The sequence below is a fragment of the Ixodes scapularis genome, unplaced genomic scaffold, assembly GCF_016920785.2.
Source record: "Ixodes scapularis isolate PalLabHiFi unplaced genomic scaffold, ASM1692078v2 ptg000137l_1___fragment_3__unscaffolded, whole genome shotgun sequence".
In the NCBI taxonomy this organism is placed as follows: domain Eukaryota; kingdom Metazoa; phylum Arthropoda; class Arachnida; order Ixodida; family Ixodidae; genus Ixodes; species Ixodes scapularis.
In genome coordinates, this window is record NW_024609920.1 from 803,565 (window position 1) to 823,136 (window position 19,572).

The 19,572-nt window shown below is 47.2% G+C and overlaps 1 pseudogene; it reads right to left on the minus strand.

Moving 5' to 3' along the window:
- Positions 1-311: 311 nt before the first annotated feature.
- LOC120836029 lies at positions 312-18,562 on the minus strand (annotated as a pseudogene).
- Between the last annotated feature and the right edge of the window lie 1,010 nt (positions 18,563-19,572).

Here is a 19,572-nt window from a genome sequence, read left to right on the forward strand (position 1 = left end):
ATAGACAAAATCACAGTAAAATGTCAGCCCCTCAGAACAGCAACCAGACACGGCAATAGAAATGTCGGGAAGAGCTCATTGTAAAAGCCACTCCTGAACTACATGCCGACTGAAGAAAGACAAGCATGAACACGTGCAAATGGTTATCCTGGGTGTCGAATCAAAGATAAATAAAGCAGTGTTCACCAAAAAGGACACAATACCGCAATTCAAAGGGAAAAACAAAGCTTGTACCCTCTAAATTCACACATCGATGACATCTTACATGCAAGTGTCTTATGAATAACTATTTTCCCTTCTGCTACCGTGAAACCCTTTATTTTCGCGGCCCCGATTTTTCGACAATTGGACTGCGGGGTCATATTCGCGACCATTAAATTTCGCGATTTCTTAATGCTGGAATTTACCTATAGAAACCACTAAACTAAAACCACTAAAACCAATTTTACAATTCGCGTATTTCGCAAAAATTAGGGGCTCTCAAACATTAATGGTTTAACAGTATATGAATAACAAGGCTAAAAGCTGCTTAACAGGTTTTCACACAAAATCAACGTGCGGGCAATACATAGGCTCTTCTAAAGAAAGCTCTAGATGATTTAGTTTTAACTTTACTGGCACGTTTTCGAACAGATGGAGGAGGCCTATTAAAGGTGGTAACTGAACGAGCAACTTTACAAGTAAATTACACCTATAGTGCAGCCCAGCTACAATGGCAAAACACTAAACCGAAGGCGCTCACCTCCTCCCCATCAGCGCTGAGCAAGGCAGTGCGCATCTGTTCAACGTGGGGCCACTGCTGGTTGCGCATGACCAGGTCCGACGGAGGGCTGTGTGCTGCACCGGCGTCGGAGCTCCATACCTGCACAGCATCCCAGCTTCGGATGAGTCGTGGTCATCTCACCGCAAAGGAGGTATACAAAAGCAAGAATGTGGGCAAGCTGGTTGAAAGAGAAGCTAAAAACAGTTCTTTAAGAGAAAAAAAAAAGCAAAAAACTGAATGTTTTAATGTAGGCATTTTAAAGATTATGTCTAAGTTTTCTTTCGATCTTATTACTAGGAGTGTCAAAATCTCTAATTAAAATTTCGACGTAGCCCTGCCCGTCGTTGCATGCGGAGAGCAGGAGAGCGTGAAGGCGGATAGAAAAAAATTCAGGAATCCCGCGTTGATCCACAGTAGAGTCGCAGCGACAGCCACGACACGACATGGCGAAGTTGTCGGGCACTGGCGTCGCGTTCAAACACCGTGGGGTGCGTGAACGAAAGCGAACAAAACGAAATAGGCATCCGAATATTTTGTTTTGAAAAACGCTCGTATCATTTTTGTTCCGGATAGCGTAAAAGCGCTTTCCCCTGCACGAGCTCTTGGCATTGACAGTGCTACAACCGCCTTCTGTTATCGGCTATTTTATTTTCTTTTCCAGAGAGCGCGTGCGGTGGGTGCTACAAAAGCCTCCGGTATAGAGCGGGTTGTTGATGCTGTGGCATCAACAACTCCGCACGAAGCGAACCCGGGTTTGATGCCCGTGGGCGGCGAGCAATCTTTTTGAAGATTTTGCAACACTGGTGACGGACGTCCTACATTGCCAACAACAACGGACGTTATGTCAAGTGGTGGCAAGAGCCCAGAACAGTTATCGCTGCGAGACTAACCAAAGGGACGTCGTCGGTCAAATGACTCTGCTCGGCACTGTGCAGGAGGACGACTATAACGTCGCAATGTCTTCGACGGATAACAGCTGGCGGCAAGGCTCGCCGCATGCCCTACGGCAATCGCTGCGCACACATCTCAAAATATATGGGGTTTACGTTTACTTCAGTCCAAAAGCGCGATGATTGAATTCATCGGACAAAAAGCTATAGTAGAAGACCGCTCCAAACATTTTTTTTTTTTAAGGCGCTTCAGCTTTTTTGAGAAGGGCATAATAAATCCTGGTGCGAGGGAAAGGACGGACAAAGAACAAACTAAACTCCCAAGTTTTTTTGTTTGTCCTTCGTCCGGTGTTCGGTCTTCCTTGGCCAGTCTTCCCCTCGCTCGGATTTACGGTATCTGCCTAGTCTGTTTACGAGGACGAAAACAAAATGTTATGGTAGGGTTTCTAATGAGACTTCAATTTCCACTACCAGCACTATGGGCTTATGATATAAGGCAAAGTAGCGATTTGCTATAGGAATAGCTACAAGTACCAAACAGATTTTACTTTCCTCAACCCAGGCCAATGTAAAGCAGGCACACGCATAAAGAATTGGTCAAGCTCAAAGCCAGTAGCGGTTTTGGCAGAATAATTTCTAACCGATTATCGGATAGTTTCTTCGAGCCTTTTACTAGTGATGGACCGAATCTGCTCAACTTCAGATTCGGCAAAGTTCGGCAAAGATTCGGCAAAACTTCGGAAAATGTCTGCGCACGCGCGAGAACGCGACGGAGCCTTGAATTGCAAATGGACGCTGTGCAGTCGTGCGGTTACCATCGTGCAGTGTAGTACAACCAGCGGTTACGCCGCGGTGTGGGGTAGGCAACACGGTAACTGTGCGTTTGTGACCGAGTGTGGTCCTCTTCAATATTTTCTGCCTCAAGAATAGAAGATCGACCAGTAATTTACGCAGTCCACTGCGCAAGTGACAAATGATGCCATGCATTCTGAAACATAGACATTGTCCGTCAATTACTTTAAACACTCCTCTCAATTATAACAATTCTTTTTTCGGCTAAGGATTAGTGTGTTGCAAAACAAAACATTGCTTCTTCAATTAGTGTTATTTTGCAATTTTCAGGTATCCGCATAAAACTAAACACAGAACTATAGTGCTCGATGTTGCACATCTGACATTCACTCTCCCTATCTTCCGAAACGTTCGTGTATTCCTAAACACCAGAAACACGTATTTTAAAGGTTAAAAACGAGACGTTGTGAATATGGGACGCACACTTTCATGCAAAGCTGACTTCAAGTGACTCAGCAACCGTTGCATTCGTTTTCCCGCACAAAACGGTGGCTCCCAGAGAAAGCAAGAACGCAGCGTTATTGCCTTCATTTTAGCAATGTACACACACATGCCGGCTTGCGCTGATGATACCTTAAAACCGAAACTCGTAGCGTGATTCGTGGCTGCGCCACGCTCGCTTCTACCCAACGTCCCTGTCACGCCACTCCTCCAATGAGTCACTAAAATTGCCAGTAAACACACAAATACAACATATAATGCATATAAGCCCAGTTATTACTAAATAAAATGATATTCTACAAGATAATTGTATCGGTGTCGTTTTTAAGCTAAGAAAGAAAACTTTTTTGCCAAGAAAAACTAAATATCAACGCTAAGCCTAGTAACAATGTATCGAATCGGAAGTTCGGCACCGAACTTTCGATTCTTCAAAAGTTTGGCCCATCACTACCTTTTACTACCGTTTTACCATGCTTAAACGAAAATTCAGCTGAACTCGTGAAGGTTATTAAAATTAAACCCAAAGAGACGCCCAGCCATCCTCAGCGAGCGAATTTATAAATCAGCTTGATGGACACAAATATTCTTCGTTTATTCTCAATCTTCCACAAAAAAAAAAATAAATAAATAAATAAACACGATTATTGAAAGCAGATTGTCAGGACTAATGCCTGCGCTTCCCAGCGAACATCCGCGTACAGCGGAAAACCAATGCCCGCGAGATTCGCGGGTACTGCTTTTCCGCAGCACCCGGGTGCTTGGCAAGGAGTGCTCTCAACGGGGCCAGGCCCACTCCCGATGAACGAATGGCACGAATTAAGCGAAAACTCCACTTGAATTAAGCAGCTTAAAAATGCACGAAAACATGGCGAGAAAAGCAAAATATTTAAATGTGTCCGAAATAAAAGTGAGTACGAAAATTTCTAGCTTGAATTATCGCGAGACCACTGTATGCACCGTTTCACTGCGAGTCCTACCACAGCCGACGCGACGATTCGACGAAGACAATCGAGCAGAGCCAAAAACGCGCGGTTACACCACTCGTCTTCGTGGATACGCCATCACCAACTTAACCAATCGCAAACATAAAAAAAAGGTGGGACCTCGTCGCATCCACTGCACGCGATTCGTGTAGCCGACGATGGCAGATGCGCAAAGGCAACAAGTGCAGGGACGACGCGCTTCGGGCGCTGCTCAACCGCTCACTGTAGGACGGTAGCGCAGCCTGTGGTCGGACTTAAAGAGAAACGGAGTACATCTTCGAAAAATGTCGCCCATAAAAAATCAAGCCAGGGGGTATTTACGCCAGTCCCTGTATGAAAGGCTAAGTCTGAACTGACGAAAGCCTCGTTCTACTTTTATGAAACAAATGGAACCAGTGCCTTCGACGAAGAAAAACAATTCAAGAACTGCAACGCACCGTGATGGTGGTTCCCGGTTGGATGATGTGGTTCCGGTGGAACCGGAAGGTGAAGTCATCGTTGCCGGACCTGCGGTCGATCCGCCAGCCAGCCAATGGAATCTCCTGAAAAAAAATTATATATATATCGAAGGCGCCCTTCCAAGGATCAGCTAACGCGCGGTTGGACCGTCGCTTACGGGGAGTGGAGCCTGTTCCTTGGAGTCTCGAGCCCGAAAAGGAGAGCATCCCAAATATGTCTCGCAAACCGAGTGGCCAGCTGAGCTGGCAATCTTGTACCGCAATTCGAAAAGCAAAGTCGAGCACCAAATTGTTCTCCGGAAACTTGCACAGGTTTTTATTTCACTTAGAGATGTTAAAATGCTGTGGAAGTTAAAATGCTGTCGAAGTTAACCGAAAGTGAAGCGTCTGTTTTATTTCCACCACCCATACCAGGCTGCTCCAATTTGTCGAGATTCGAGAAAAAACTTTGCCTTGGTGAAGCTAACTGCGAATGTGTTCAATCGTTGCAGACGTCTGCGAGCAACGCAAACGAAAATAGAAATGCAATTTCAAACACTGAAAGTAAGCGACAACACAATCTACAGATAACAATGCCCCTGCTTCTTAGGACAGGGGGAGGGAAACAGTAGCATAGAGTATAAAAGTACTGCAGCTTGTGCAGCGAAACTTCGTGCCGCAGAGCTCAAGGATAACGTGCTCAATCCACTCTTGTCCGTTCTAATGTGAATGAGCATCATACCGGCGTGCAGCCTTGTGTCACTACTGCGTGATGCACGTTAAAAAAACCCAGGCTGGTGGCCGTACTGCACTGGCTAAATTTCCTGTCTACGGACCGACTACTTCCCACTGTATAGACATACGAACACGACAATTACTTTAGCTTGGGAAAGAATGCAGAAGAAATCAACTATGTGTTAAACTTTGTTTTACCTGAAGTCCTAATGTAGCTATGCCACGAGCCAATAGGGTCAATCAAGCGGCTTCAGGTACATAGCGCGACGACATTCGAGCGCCTATTTTATTGTCGAAATGTCAACCACGTTTGTGCCAGACCAGAGACGCCAATTTTTTGCTCTTAAAGCACAAACATATTATTGAAGAAAAATTAAACCGAATGTCGTCACGTCACTTTGAAATTAAAAGCAGCGCCGCTCCGCGAAAGTACTGAGGCAAGCTACAAGCGCACAAATCCTGTCAAACTTTGCTGAACCGGATTTTCCTTTACTCTCGCACCTATGCAACTCCTGCGGGGGCAACTAAAAGGATCAGGTTTGTAACGAGCCTCTCTGCGTTAGTGATGTCGCGTTTTTCTTGACGGCGTGTTTCGGCACTTGTGGTGGCAACGGATCAAAACCTGACAGTTTCAGTTGCCCCGCTCTCCACAGGCGTTGAATAGGCACGGGAGAACAAGGAAGCCCGGATCGGTCCAGTTTGACAGGGCTCGCGTCATGGTGCGAGCCCCGTCGTTTTGGCCCTATGTTTTGGCGTCTTTTCGAGCAAACAATTGGCGCCTCCGCGGTGTCACCAAGACGTGGTTGATGTTTAGACAATCAAACTGGCGCTAGAATTCCGTTGCAGTATTGCATCAAATGTGCTGTGACCTCACACTTCCGAGTATATCCGCTTGAGTTTGTTTCAGCCTTTGGTTGTGTTCCGACTTCCAACAATACAATGTTAGGCTTTGTGCAATTCAAACATGATTTCCCTTTCATGTCACAGGCTTCCAAGCATTGGCCTTACAGCTCCTAGATAACAAGGCTGCAGTTATGAATTCTAAACGCCGCCTAAAGAGGCAACACGGGGCATTGATTGATCAAGTGCCACATCAGCGTCTGACGAAGACTTGTCTTTAATCTACGAGAACTTGAGCGTCGGCTAAACGCCGTCGCAGCACTTGGGTCCACCCTATGCCCCCGCGTTTGCCGCGTCAGAAGACGTCGAAAATTCGGCACCACGGCCTTACCCATGAGACATCTAGGGGGCTTTAGATGGCAAAAGAGGGCGACGTTTACCAACCTTCGTGCCCTTGTTCTTTATGATGACGTATTTTCCGTCTGGGCAGTGGTCCGTGATCTCCAGGTCCCCCTTGGCGGATGCGGAGACCTGGACGTCGAAGTTTGACTGGTCCTCTCGGTGGGAGAAGGTCCGCTTGCGCTTGGCGCCTCGGAGCAGCGGACTGGTGTACATCTCAGCCCCGCTGGTAGATGCGCCTGAGAGGGACGAAATATCGTTCGCATCTCGCACGGTGTATCGCGTGTGTGCGGCACGGTTAACGCGTCGCTCGCCTCCATTGCCCGCCCTTGACTGCGCTACACGACGAGCGAGTCTGACAAAATCCGTCCCTTCGCACGAAAGGGGAGGGGCTTAAAAGCGAGGAGTCTCATTGCGCACAAGAAAGGAGGCGCAAAACAAATTAAAGGCAGCGTCCTCTGTATGGAGTTTGGTTTTTCGCCGCTCATGCGCGCTGAGCAATGTCGTCGGAACGACCACGACAATGCTGCTTTTTCGCAGTTTACTTTTTACAGACGCTAGTGGTCTTTGCGTTTTACAGTTCACGTTGCTTTCCCAAATATGTGCCTCCTACACTAACAGTTTTGACGACAGCACTTTTGATTCTAAGAAAAAAAAAGAAGGAAAACCGGCGATCGCACGTGTGCGCCTACAATCTCGTGCCGGGATCCTCCGTGAAAAGAGCAGACAACGTAATGTGCAAGCCTTGTCTTCTGGGCGGTGGTGGTGCCGTGCTTGGAAAGAGTCTCCGCAAAGGCGGTTCAAAAGTGGGAAAAAAAATAAGGCGATAGGTTAGGCGAGTTTCTTTCGCTGCGACGAGTCGGCGTTGCTCCCAAAGGCTCGCCAACATAATTTTTACGCATTGCGTAAAGAGAACCACGACGGGCGAGGTTTCCCTGCTCATTTTGAAGAAGTTCTTTGTGTGTAACAAAGCGTCACCAGCAACGTGGCCTTATCGGGACCACCACATTCCAAAGTGGCCGAAATGCATGGAACCCTTTCCAGTAGATCATTTTTAAGAGTTAATATAATTTTCCACGGGGAAACGTCGCATGCATTTGGGCCGGTTTGGAATGGCTGTTCCCCAAGGGCCCAGATCACTGGCAACGCTTTCAGACAAAGAAGCAAGAAAGCGTCAGTTGCAAGGTCTGCACCTACTTCAGGTTTGTTTCGTACTTGCACAAAGGAAAACACAGATCTATGACATTGTATAAAACAAAAAGTTTACAAGCGCCCTAACGATTGTACTAGCAAAAGCCCGGCCAACCTATTGTCTGCTCTCATTTCCCCCTTATTTAGCTTTTTTTCTCATTTCATTCGGGATCACTTACTGCAGCGCTTACGCAATTCGCCGCGTTCTGCTCCCATCGCGAACCCCCACCCCGAGATCCTCACATCAACTCTACGGACTCACTGGGCGTAATGTGCAGCCGGGACTCTTCGCCCTCCAGGAGCTCGCGGTACGCGGCAATCTCGAGGTCCAGAGCCGCCTTGATGTCCAGCAGGTCCTGGTACTTCCGCAGCTGGTCCTCGATCTCCGCCCACAACCGGGAGATCTCTTCCTCCCTGGCCATCAGGGCCCGGCCGTGCCACTCCCGCTCCTGGTCCAGCAGACGCTCCAGGTCTCGCACACGGGCCGTCAGGGACAGGTTCTGCGGCGGGAAGACTCAAGTCACGGTCTCTTCCCAATCTTCCTACCAGGAGTCGTCCTGCGATTCCCGCCCTGGCCTGGGGAGCTGCTCGGTCACAACAGCGTGCAAAGTCCACGACATCATGAAATGGTCATTCTCTCTCTCCACCTTAACGTGATGGTCAAGCCGATCCACCTCTCCTCCACACGCTCGAAATGGCGAGAACAAACGAGTGGAAACAAGGTGACTACCAACTAAATCGCATCTCGCACCGTCAATGTTGCACTAAAAAAAATTATTTCCGCAAAAAACTTTTTTCACAGGCATGTTATAATTTTACTTAAAGGAGCTCTGCAACAGTTTCAGTGCTTTGCTTAAATAATTTGGGAGTTAATGTCTCGACCTGTCTGAAGTAAAGAAAAACCGATTTTGCCTGCATGTCCTAGTTTTTATTTTAAAAATGGACAAAGATGGAGGTTTTCGGCACCTCTCAACTCCTTCACCATCTTCCTAGTCACGTGCGCTGTGACGTCAATGGGGTTTGCGCGGGGTTCCGGTTAAGCTTCCTCTTTAGAGCCATCAGTGGACAGCGATAACTCATCCGCTCGCGACCGCGTGACCACGTGCTGGCGGGCGCAGCCAGCGCAACGCGAACAATATGGTGAAAGGAGGAATGTTTCATCCGGGTCCGGCCATCCCCGTCCGGTTCTGTCCCCCTCCGGCTTCTGGCGGCTGTTCGCGGTAGCAGATGGAGCTGACGGTTTTGTGGACCTAGGATAGATGGCGCCACTAAAACTCCGTATAATAAAAGATTTGTCGATGATACCAGGCTTTTGACACATTTATATTGATGTTGAAACAAGATTTATAAAAAAAAGTTACTTTTTATCGAGCAGGTATTCGCACAACTTGCCATCTTTCTAAAAGACACCCCATTGACGTCATGCCACGTGTTTCTCATGGCCGCCGCTCGCGGCTGCAGGTCGGGGGATATTTTAATTTTTACCTCGCGATTAAGCGGCGGAATCGCAACATCTCGAAGGAAGGAGGTGTGTTTTCTGTTCTTTGTGACAAGATGAACAATGTGAAAAGCAAAAGATGCCAATTTTTCAACGTTAAAATCGTTGCACAACTCCTTGGACAAAAAACAAAAAACTTTATTTTCAGTTGCCCTTTAAGGTAATAAAAGAAAATTAAATTTTAACAAAGCATTTCGGCCAGTTGTACACGAGTTCAACTTAAACAAATGAGGTTGGTACTACAAGTGTTGGAAAGAATTGCATTAAACTTTAGGGCGAAATATATCTCAAATCGCACATAGAAAAATATTTATTTTAGAAAAAATTTGATTAAAACCGAAGGGGCACGACTCGGCAACAAATTTTAGATGCTACATTGTATACGTAAAATATAAATGTACATGCACAATGTATGACGCAGCAGTACGATGGCTAGGATGTATGATACATCGAATCCATCGGACGGATGAATTGACAGATATGGCTGAACCAAAGAATCGGGTGGCGGCTTGCAGCACCTGGCAACGAAATAGCCAAGGATGTCGACTAAGGTTTCGCCATCCGCTAAACGTAGCGTCGCCGTAATCTTCGGAGCAGCGCGGCACAATTACTGCCGATTTCAGGCTTTTGGCACCGCCAGGCGCAGGAAAAAATGGCGCGGCTGTGCCGCCCCTGGCAAGCTTCCGTGAACTGAAAAACTGGAAAGCGACCTGCTGCACAACAGGAGTCTGCCACATTTACTGCTGCGACACCGCCACGACCATGGAGGGCGACGATGCTACACTTCTACGACGTCATTGCGTGTAAATAGAGGTCATTTGTTAGGACGTTGTAAAAACACCGGTTGGAGACTTGGTCCAGGCACCGCACCTGAACTATCTTTGAGTACCGAAAATGTTGGGCATCGCTCAACTCTAGACTTAGTAAAAAGCGCAAACGACTGAGAAGAAAGGGACAGGACGGTGGGCTTACTGACACTGTCAATTTAATAGAGCATGTAGAGTAAAACAAGGTGGAAGTGAAAAAGGAGAAGAGAAAGATAGAAATAAACACTCAGCTGCCACTAAGAGAAAATGTTTAGTTGTAATGACATGGATGCCGAGAGCACCATATCCCATGTCGGCACCCAGAGGAGAAGAAGAAAATGCGCGCTACAGTCCATGCCAGGCGTCATGAGCAGTTTATTCACTGCGCGGCTAGAAAGTCTATCTTGAAGGCAACAGTGAATCAACTGCTCATTACGCCTGGCATGGACCGTAGCGCGCCGACATGGGATATGTTACTCTCAGTATTCATGCCATTACAACTTTTTCTTAAAGTATATTCTTAAAAAAATGTTTATTTCGATTTTTAAAGCTAGATACTTAGTCTTAATAGCAGCTCAGAGTTTATTTCGAACTTTCTATTGTTTTTCACTTCCACCTTGTCTTTCTCAACACGCTCTATAATATCGACAGTTGTAAGTGACCACTCTGTCCTGTCCCCTTCTCTTAGTCATTTGCGCTTGTTAACTCAAAGTCTAGATGTTCAGCCAACTACCCCCCCCCCCCCCCCCAATTGACGGGCTAGGGAACCTAACCCGTCAACCCGGAGTTGTCCCCAAACTGTTCAGGACGAGTGCAGCTCATCTGCTTAACCCGCTGATAACGCTTTCCGCATCTCCACATCGTTGAGTGCAGTACACCTCAGAGCTACAACTATGCAGAGTTTCCAACACAGAATTTGTTTCTGTGTTAGAAACTCTACATGGCTCTAACTCTCAGGTGTAGCGCGCTCAATAAACTCGACGAAAACAATTCTTTAGAAACTGTTGCGGAGGAGTGGCACGCAAATTTCCCCGGTAAATTTATGTGAAGAAATTTTCGACACGCAACATAGATTTCTCCTCCAAATTCAGCAGAGAAACTGAGGTCGCACGATTGTCGTGATTTGATTCGACGTCCATCTTCCCGCCAAACATAGTGTGGAAAGTGATGCCGTGTCGTGCCAATTACCTAACTCAATTTAAAGAAGAATTCAATGCAAATCGATTTCGATTTCTTTGTGCTGGAAGTTTGCGCTGGATGCAATCTGTGACCCCAGGTCTGTTTGTACAATAGAGCCTGCGAAATCTATTCTTAACATCCTAACCCCAAAGAATTCTGCACAAAAAGTAAGACGTCCCTGACCTGCCACTCGAGCCCCGAGATCTTGGAGTTGAGTCCCTCGAGGCGCGACATGTACGCCCGCATCTCCTCCATCTTGCTGGAGCTGTCGCTGGAGCTCTGATCGAGAAGTCTCTGAAGGTCACGCATCTTGTTCTCGTAGATGTCCTGCGTTTTCTGCCGGTCCAGCTGCATCTGCGACTCGAACTGTTCTCGCAGCGTCATCAGCGTGTCCGCCAGGCGCAGCTCGTAGCCCTCCTTCAGCCACCCGTCGATCTCCGTGATCTCCGTCTGCTTGGCCACGCGCACCTCCTGGAGCTCCTGCATTTAGCAATGGCACCCACGCCAGGGCAAGGGAAGTTTTAGGGGGGGGGGGGGGCATGGATGTCGTTCCCTTGATGTCCTCTGGCATTTTCGTCGTAGTGCCAGATTTGCCTGGAAATTCGTTAAACACGCCAAAAAGATCGCGGAAAAAGTGACCCAAATATTGTGCCAAAATAAAAAAAATTCCGCTATTGAACTTACAATTGTGATCCTCACCTTGTCCTTCAAAGCGAGTCTACTGGCCACAATAAAGAGGTGACCTCAGGGGAAGGCAGGGGTTTGCTCTTTGGGCTGTAGACTATTCCCAACAGATTAGTTTCATGGTGTCAAATGAATGCTTTGGAAGTGGGCTCCAGTCCTTGCCCAGCAGCACAGAACGAACGCTGGGCACAGTCAATTCCTAGACTGCCCGCTCAACCTGCAAGCCTGCTTTACCCCTAATGTCCCGGCATTGAAAAGCGAGGGTATATTTGAATCTTGGTTTTAGAGCCATTTTCATTTGCCGATTTCACAATAGCTATTAGGGGCGAAGCTCCTTGGGGTCTAGCCTTCTCCGTCCGTCCGTCCGTCCGGCGTCTGTGCTCACATAAAAAGAAAACAATCTTTGCGCAGTCGACAGGATTTGAGTGTGTGTGGGGAGACCCCAATGGATTTCTAGCCCATCGCCTTAACCACTCGGCCACGACTGCGGGACGAGTAGGGGGCTCTGAGATGTGGTAGTAACACAAGAGCTGGGGTTTGTCATGGATGAAACGTTGCATGCAGCAGCTCAACGTCAATACAGGAGGGCGCTGCGGTCAGATGCGTATATAATCGCGTTAAACTTTGCATGCATCGGCTCAACGTTTATAGACGAGAGGGCGCTGCGGTGAAATGCTCAAATGTGTATATAACTACGTTCCATACCATATATTCTCTTTCTGACATGGACCGTTGACCTAAGCGGTGGAGATGCGTTCCCACGGCTTCTAGCGGATCCAAGCTGATCTGCTAGAAGAACCACTAGCTCCGCATTTCACCGACCATAAAGCAGTAACAATGAAGTCGAAACGCAACCCGCAACTCACCACTAACTATGAGCAATAAAAAAAATATCAGCACCATCAGCACTACCTATGAACAATAAAATCAATATCATCAGCACCCAGCAGAGCTTCACCCCAATCAATATCATTCACCACGTGAAGATGCAGTCAATTTTTCTGAATTTCGCAACACTGAATAGCATGCGGGAAAGGGAAGAGGCCAGCGATTGCAAAAATAGTTACTTAGTGTAGCTAAAAAAAAATTGCCAGAGTACTTCTTTGAAGGGACACTAAACCTAGGCAGTTTTCTTTTCTACCTGGTTTGGACAGACATGTCTCAAAAACTTTTGTAAAAAAAAATTGTTAATATTTATGCTGAGATACGAATCTTGACTCACGGGAAAAACCGAAATTGTACCGCGGTACAATGATAGTGTTTTCACTGAACTAGTATGCGCTCAGTGGTCCAGCAAACTGAGCGCATACAAGCTGGGTACGAATGAACGGCCGATGGAACGCATTGTTCTTTCGCCCGTTTAATTAAGGCATCTTCGATTAATTTGTGCACCACTCTGGCCGATACATCAAGTACCAAGAAATTCCTCGTGAACGTTCACCCAAAATAGAGACAACTTGTGGAAAGATGGGGTGGGCTATCTTGGGGATGCCACAGCAATTTTATCAAGTTGGCGACGAACACCAGGACTATAAAACATGCTACTCGGAAAGCGTCACCACGAATCACGGGTGTGGCAAGTTTGCGTTTCACGATGCAATAAAAACGCGAGGATTCGCTACAAACTTTCTGTCACGGGAAAGGATACCGTAGATCAGTGGTTCTCAACAACTGATGTTTCGCGGACCCCTTGTGGATCGGCGGGTATGATGAAGGACCCCATTCGCGGCGAGGGGAAGGAAAAGTTATTGATTAATTATGATAGTGATTTAATAAATGGATGTAACTATAATAAATGAATGTAACTAAGGGCTAGTGTGAAGTGGACTTCTCTTATTGACGTATACACGAGAAAACGTACCCAAAAAATGGAAGGTTTATTCTTAATCTGAAAAAAGACAACTTTTATCGCCAGGTTGCAGGGCTTCGCGGACCACTAGGATGACTTCGCGGACCCCCATTTGAGAACCACTGCCGTAGATTGTGGATGCAGCGGATTTGAGTTTCATATTGCAATGACCATGCAGTAGTCTGATACAAACTTGCCCGTCACGGAAACCGGTGTCGTGACGAACACTTGTCTTTTGTGTTTTTCTCTGCATATTGCAGACAAAAAACGAAGAAACTCACTACAAATGCGCTTGCAACACGTACCAATCCCACGGATCGCGCAGTTGATGAGATTCTTGTCAACGGAAATCGCATCGACCGCGCGATCCGCGTGCGGTCGATGGAGTTTTTCCACTGTTAATATTTAGCTAGAAAAATTGAATGGGCTACCCGTCGGAAGGAGGGTATCTTCACAGGATTTTATGGCATCACATCACTAACATTAGAAAGCAGAACGCTTTTGAAAATACAGTTTTTTTGCATACTTTGCCTACTAAATTTACGCAGTTGCCGATCAGACTGAATTTTTTAAATTCACATGCAACGAAATTTTAAGAGCTTTTGCGGGTTCACATGCTCCCCATTGTCCGGAAATTCTAGAAAGGTCCTAGGGAAGCACGCTTACTCTGCGACGTTTCATTCTGATGCTCACCTTCTCGTAGAGGGACTTCCGGAAATCGAGGTCTTCGGAGAGGGTCTTGGCCCTGTTCCGCAGTTCGACGTCCCGCAGAATCTCCGCCTCCAGCTTTTTGCGGAGCTTCTCAAGCTCCTTATCATCGCGTCCCGCTCTGCCTCCGGATACTAAAAAGTGGACCAACAAAACAAAATTAAAGGGCTTTGCATCCGTTCTGGACCGTGGATATCGCACAGACTGTGGTCACCAACCAAGACGAGTGCTGCCGTTTCCACCTGGTCGGCAACTGTACTCTTATTTAAAAGTTCCAGTTAGACTTCGCCTTTCTTGAAATGTACAATATCTATGTCTGCACAACCAGGAGTCCAGAAAACTGAAAATTTTTCTACACGTAGCTTTGTAATTTGCAAAGAAGATCTCAGAAAGAGGAATATATACATCCATGCACATACTGTCACATAGCTTACGCTAGAAAACTAAGACCATAAAAAAAGATAGCTTGGTTTAGATACTTTGTTCAAGGCAACGAGCGTGCAATAGCACTAATACACAGTTCCTACCTCAATGAGCGGCCCCACTCTTACACAGTAGAGGTGATAGTGAAGTGGGGATATTACTACACTACTTACTGCTCTACTCCATGTCGAGGGAGGGGGATGTTACCAGAGTAATTACTCCTTTCACTCCTTGAGGAGGGGTACGGTGTTACATCATTTACTTCCTCCACTCCACACTACTGCATCAAATCAACAGCTGCACTCTGCCCAGACATTTTCTACCACAACGATGCTACCGTGTGACCAATGTCAACACGAGCGACTAAGGTCCGTGCAAGGTTTCCACGCAAGGCTGTGGCTCCAAAATGTTAACACAAACCAAGGCCAGTCCAGAAGTTTGGTAGACGTAGCGCCAGTTACCTCCCACCACAACGAAAAGTAAGCCGTCGGAAAACTCAGCAAGCCGACCACGCAGACAAACGACGGTTAACGTAAAAACAAGCGTTTGGCCGCTTTCCTTACCTTGAGTTGTGCAAGGGCCTGATTCAGACGTCCCTGGAGGTCAACGTTTTGAGATTCGAGCGATGTGACCTGTTGCTCAGCTGCGGACCACTCGCGTTTTCGTTTGGCGAGTCTGACGGGGTTAAAAAGTTGCAAGCAAATGCACGTCAGTGAACGATGTTAGGCAAAAGGCTGCTTTGCACATTTATGTGTGAAGGCCCGTTCACACACTTGCGCTTGAGTCCGACAAGACCGGTTTTCAAGCCTTTTCCGACGGCTCACGATCGGCTGCATTGCTGCGCATCCGGTCGTAAGCCGTTTCAAGAGGCTTAATTAAAACCCGGTCTTGTCTCAGTCGGTCCAAGTCAAGCGCAAGTGTGTGAACGGGCCTTGAGTGCCAAACAACTGCGTATAACTAGACTGAAGGCTTGAAAGTGTTTGCGTGACCAGACCTACTCCAACTACGAGAAGTGGCTGCTTGCAGGATTGTCGGCATTTTCTCAAACACACGGTTAAAGATGGCTCTGGATAGCGGGCATCACTTCCAAAGAGTATTAATCTGAAATCGGTCATGTTATGCGATAAAAACCGATGGATAGGTGACCACAGTACACAACTCAAAGCTAGTCCAATGAGCACTCAATCGTGTTTGTCTCAGTTTCGCTTCAGATCAATAGGGCTCATTTTAAAAAGAAAATAAATACCAAAACAACTGAAAGTTTATTATGTATACCCAATAAAATGCAATAGCAACGAGCACTTTCTTGCCGCCGACATCGTCAGTGAAGGGGCCACTTCCGGAAACACGATGAAAGCACGACGCTCAACCACACACATAAATAACCGAACGGCAGCATGACGGCATAGCCGCCAGATGCACACTTTCGGATACTTTCGGCTTAGATTGAATTGGGGTCCGCGGCTTCCCCATTTGTTACTAAATCTAGCAGCTCTAACTGGATCTAGCCCAGTTTCGTGCCCTCAGTTCAATCCAAGGCTTGGATTTGTTGGCTGTTCCCTTTGCATCGGGTAGCACTCTACATGGGGTGAGCAGAACCCGCGCTCCGCTCTAAGCAGAATCCATTGCCTATTTTTCTTCCCCCAAGTCCTCAAGTCTATGCTCAAGATACTCGATGGCATTTCCGGCACATTTTCTCTGACTGGGCTCGCGTTTTTACAATATCCCTGACAAGTCACCGATTTTTCCTAGTAACTAAAATTTCCCCGACAATTCCCGGTCGCTAGACACCCTGAAGTTGTCCAATGAGAGCTGTAGCAAGAACCAGGGCAAGGACACCAAGGAAGATTAGGGAAATATAAGAGAGGATAAAAACGTTGGGAGGGGGCTGTTCAATCTCCCTCATATTTGTTTTTTTTTATTTTGGGTAATAATTCACTATTCTAATGTTGTGCACGACAAAACTTTCTTGGGTGAAATCACAATGTTAATTAGAGAGCCTAGTACGAGTACACTTACATGCTTCATTACAAACAGAACTGGAACACTACAAATGAATTCTGAAAGACCATTGAAAGATCAGCCCTTTACTGCATTTGCCACATCTGTCTTTGTTAGGGGCAGATGCAATGGCAAGGAATCAACAACCCCGTTTGTAAGCTGGTAGAGCGCAGGTGTTCGAAAGGTCACAGCTAGAGTAAAACAAAGGTCAGAAACTTAATAAAAAAAGGACAAAGAATCATTGTTGGAACCTCCCAAAACTGGTTTCCATAGATCGAGCAACAGGTTTTGAATTTGTTTTCCTTGGTTACGAAAGAGGCTGGCAGACTCGTAGGCCGAGCAAACGATCGAAGACACCATAACCGCTTCACGGCCAGTGTAGGAATAACCTTACCCACGCAGATAACTTATCGCTAACTGTTAACAAAAGGAATGCCTTGTGATATATAGCACAAAGAGAAGTGCCGATGCGGACCTTACACAAGTCCAGATAATAGCTTCTTTTATTTCTCTTCTGTATGCAGTATGCAATGTGTCATGTACAATTTGAGTTTTCCGACAAGTAGGAATTCCACCCACTGGCCACTTCACACGGACATTGCTCCGGAGAAGTTCATCTCAAAACTGCTAGCCAGTCTAGCCATTTCGCAATCGTGGCTGCTACGTAAGGATGGAAATAAATAAAAATGTAGAAATAAACCTAGAGCTACCACTATTATGTTCTTTGCGCGCATTGCGAAACGTAGACAAACACACAAGAAAAGAAAAAGGAACGTGCTACGCTGAAAAGAGGCGTCGCGGAAATGACACTGACACCATATCCGGTCGAACCACCGCCACCTATCAGTCAAGGTCGGCAAAACCGTCATTCAACAGTCGGCCGACTGAATCATCAATGAAACCTGCACTTTTAAGTGGAGCTGGTACGCTTCCATTCATTCCGTTTGTAACTGACACTACCCGAGGTGTGTGGGCTACAACGGATTCTTTTCAAGGTAAAAGCTGTCAGGTCATCACAGCTGTTGTACTCGGCTCAAAAGCTGCTTCGAAGAAGCAATTACACAGAACCCGCGATGAACAAAAAAAAAAAGAAAAGGGGGAGGGGGCGGGAGGAGAACACGACAAGTTGTGACAAATCGTTTATGCCCCGCTCTTTTTTTTTTTTTTTTTTTTCTAGTTGCTTTAAAGTTCTATCATGTCTAGCTTTAACTAGCTAGCTTGTCATGACTCTGCCTCCAAGGCTCACGAAGCCGGTTAAAGATTTCGCGGTCACACAAACCGCCCCGCTTCGAAAAGACAGCTCGAGCGACGGACGCCTAGAAGCCAGACAACGAAAGACCGCGAGCCACAGCCGCTCGCCGAAGTCGCATGGTTTAGAAATAGCCTCAAGCAAAAGAAATATGGGCTGGCTACTTACTTCGTTTGCAGGGTCTCTGCCTCTGTCTGCCACTTCTTGGCGTCGAGCTGCAGTTTGGCCCTCTCGTTTGCGGTCAGGTTGATGGTGCGGCGTGCGTCGACAAGCTCACGCTCGTACATGATTTTAACGCTGACGACTTCCCGGGTGCGGGTCTCCTCGCTCGTCATCTGTTTGGTCAGCTTGCTGTTTTCCGACTCTAGGTGACGCACGCGGTCGATGTACGCAGCCAGCCGGCCGTTGAGGTGGGCCAGCTCGTTCTTCTCCTGAATCCTCGAAACCCTGGACGCCGAGAGCGGCGAGCGCGAGCGTTCACGGCTCCCGCCGGCGTTGGTGTCCGAGAGCGAGATGTCCGAGGCGACACCGGGTTCGCCGGGCTGTCCGCGTCGTCTTGCTGCGAAACGTACTGGGACGACGGCGCCGTCGTCGTGGTCGTCACGACTTGTTGGCGGACGCTCCGCGACGCCATTTCGGAGTTTGTGCGGACGTGCGAAAGGCCAACTGTTCCTGCAAACTTCGTCAGTTGAAGTGCTGTCCCTCGCAATGTGTTCGCGAGATGGCGGAGTGCCGCCTAGAAGGGCCACGTGACCTGTTGCGCCAATCAATGGGTTAGTTTCGTATTCCGTGTATGCTCCATTTGCTGATTGGCTCTCAATTTTTAGCAGATCATTGTAGGGGTGTGCGGACCGAATCGAATAGCGCTGCGATTCGAACGAGACATGCATCGCATCTGGTATACCAAATAGCGCAGTGTCATTCGCAGCTTCAACATGCTGCATGTTAACAGAAACGGTTCTCCTGGTTCTTTTGTCTTGCGCTGTGAAAGCTACGAATGATGCAGCGCTATTCGATTTGATACTAGCGTCTTGCACCGCCACCGCCGCCGCTGACGTGGTGTATCGGTGAGGCGGATTTAAAAATGACGTACTAACCTCAGATCAGAACGCAATTATGCACGTCACTTACGGCTCGAGTTTCAATGCAGCAATGGGCCTTTTCGGCAAATATTGGGCGCCATTTATCGGCAAGCAGGAGAAACGTTTTTGGTGGCCTGCCTTGCTTCCGCTTCTGCCCGCTCTAAGCTATGTTTGCTGTCTGAACGCGGGCGCTAGACGCGCTCAGCGTTTGTTGTTCCTCTACCCAACGCGATCGACGAGTACACTTTATTTTTTTTTAATTAATGTGTTTATTACGGACGACTACGTACGTTCGTAGATTTTTTTCCGAATGACTTAACAACTCGTACTCGCGCTCGGGAACAAGACAGAAACAAAAGTGTAGGCACATAGCCCGGATTTTGTTTCGGCGGGGGGGGGGGGGGGGGGTCTTTCTTTTTTTGCGCACTGCAGATATGAAAACTGTAATGGAACACTACATTAACGTATTTATAGAGTGGAAACCGATGCTTACTTAAATATGAATCAATTTTTTGTAATCGATATTTATTGAAAACCTGGTAACAGCAGTGCAAGAGGACGT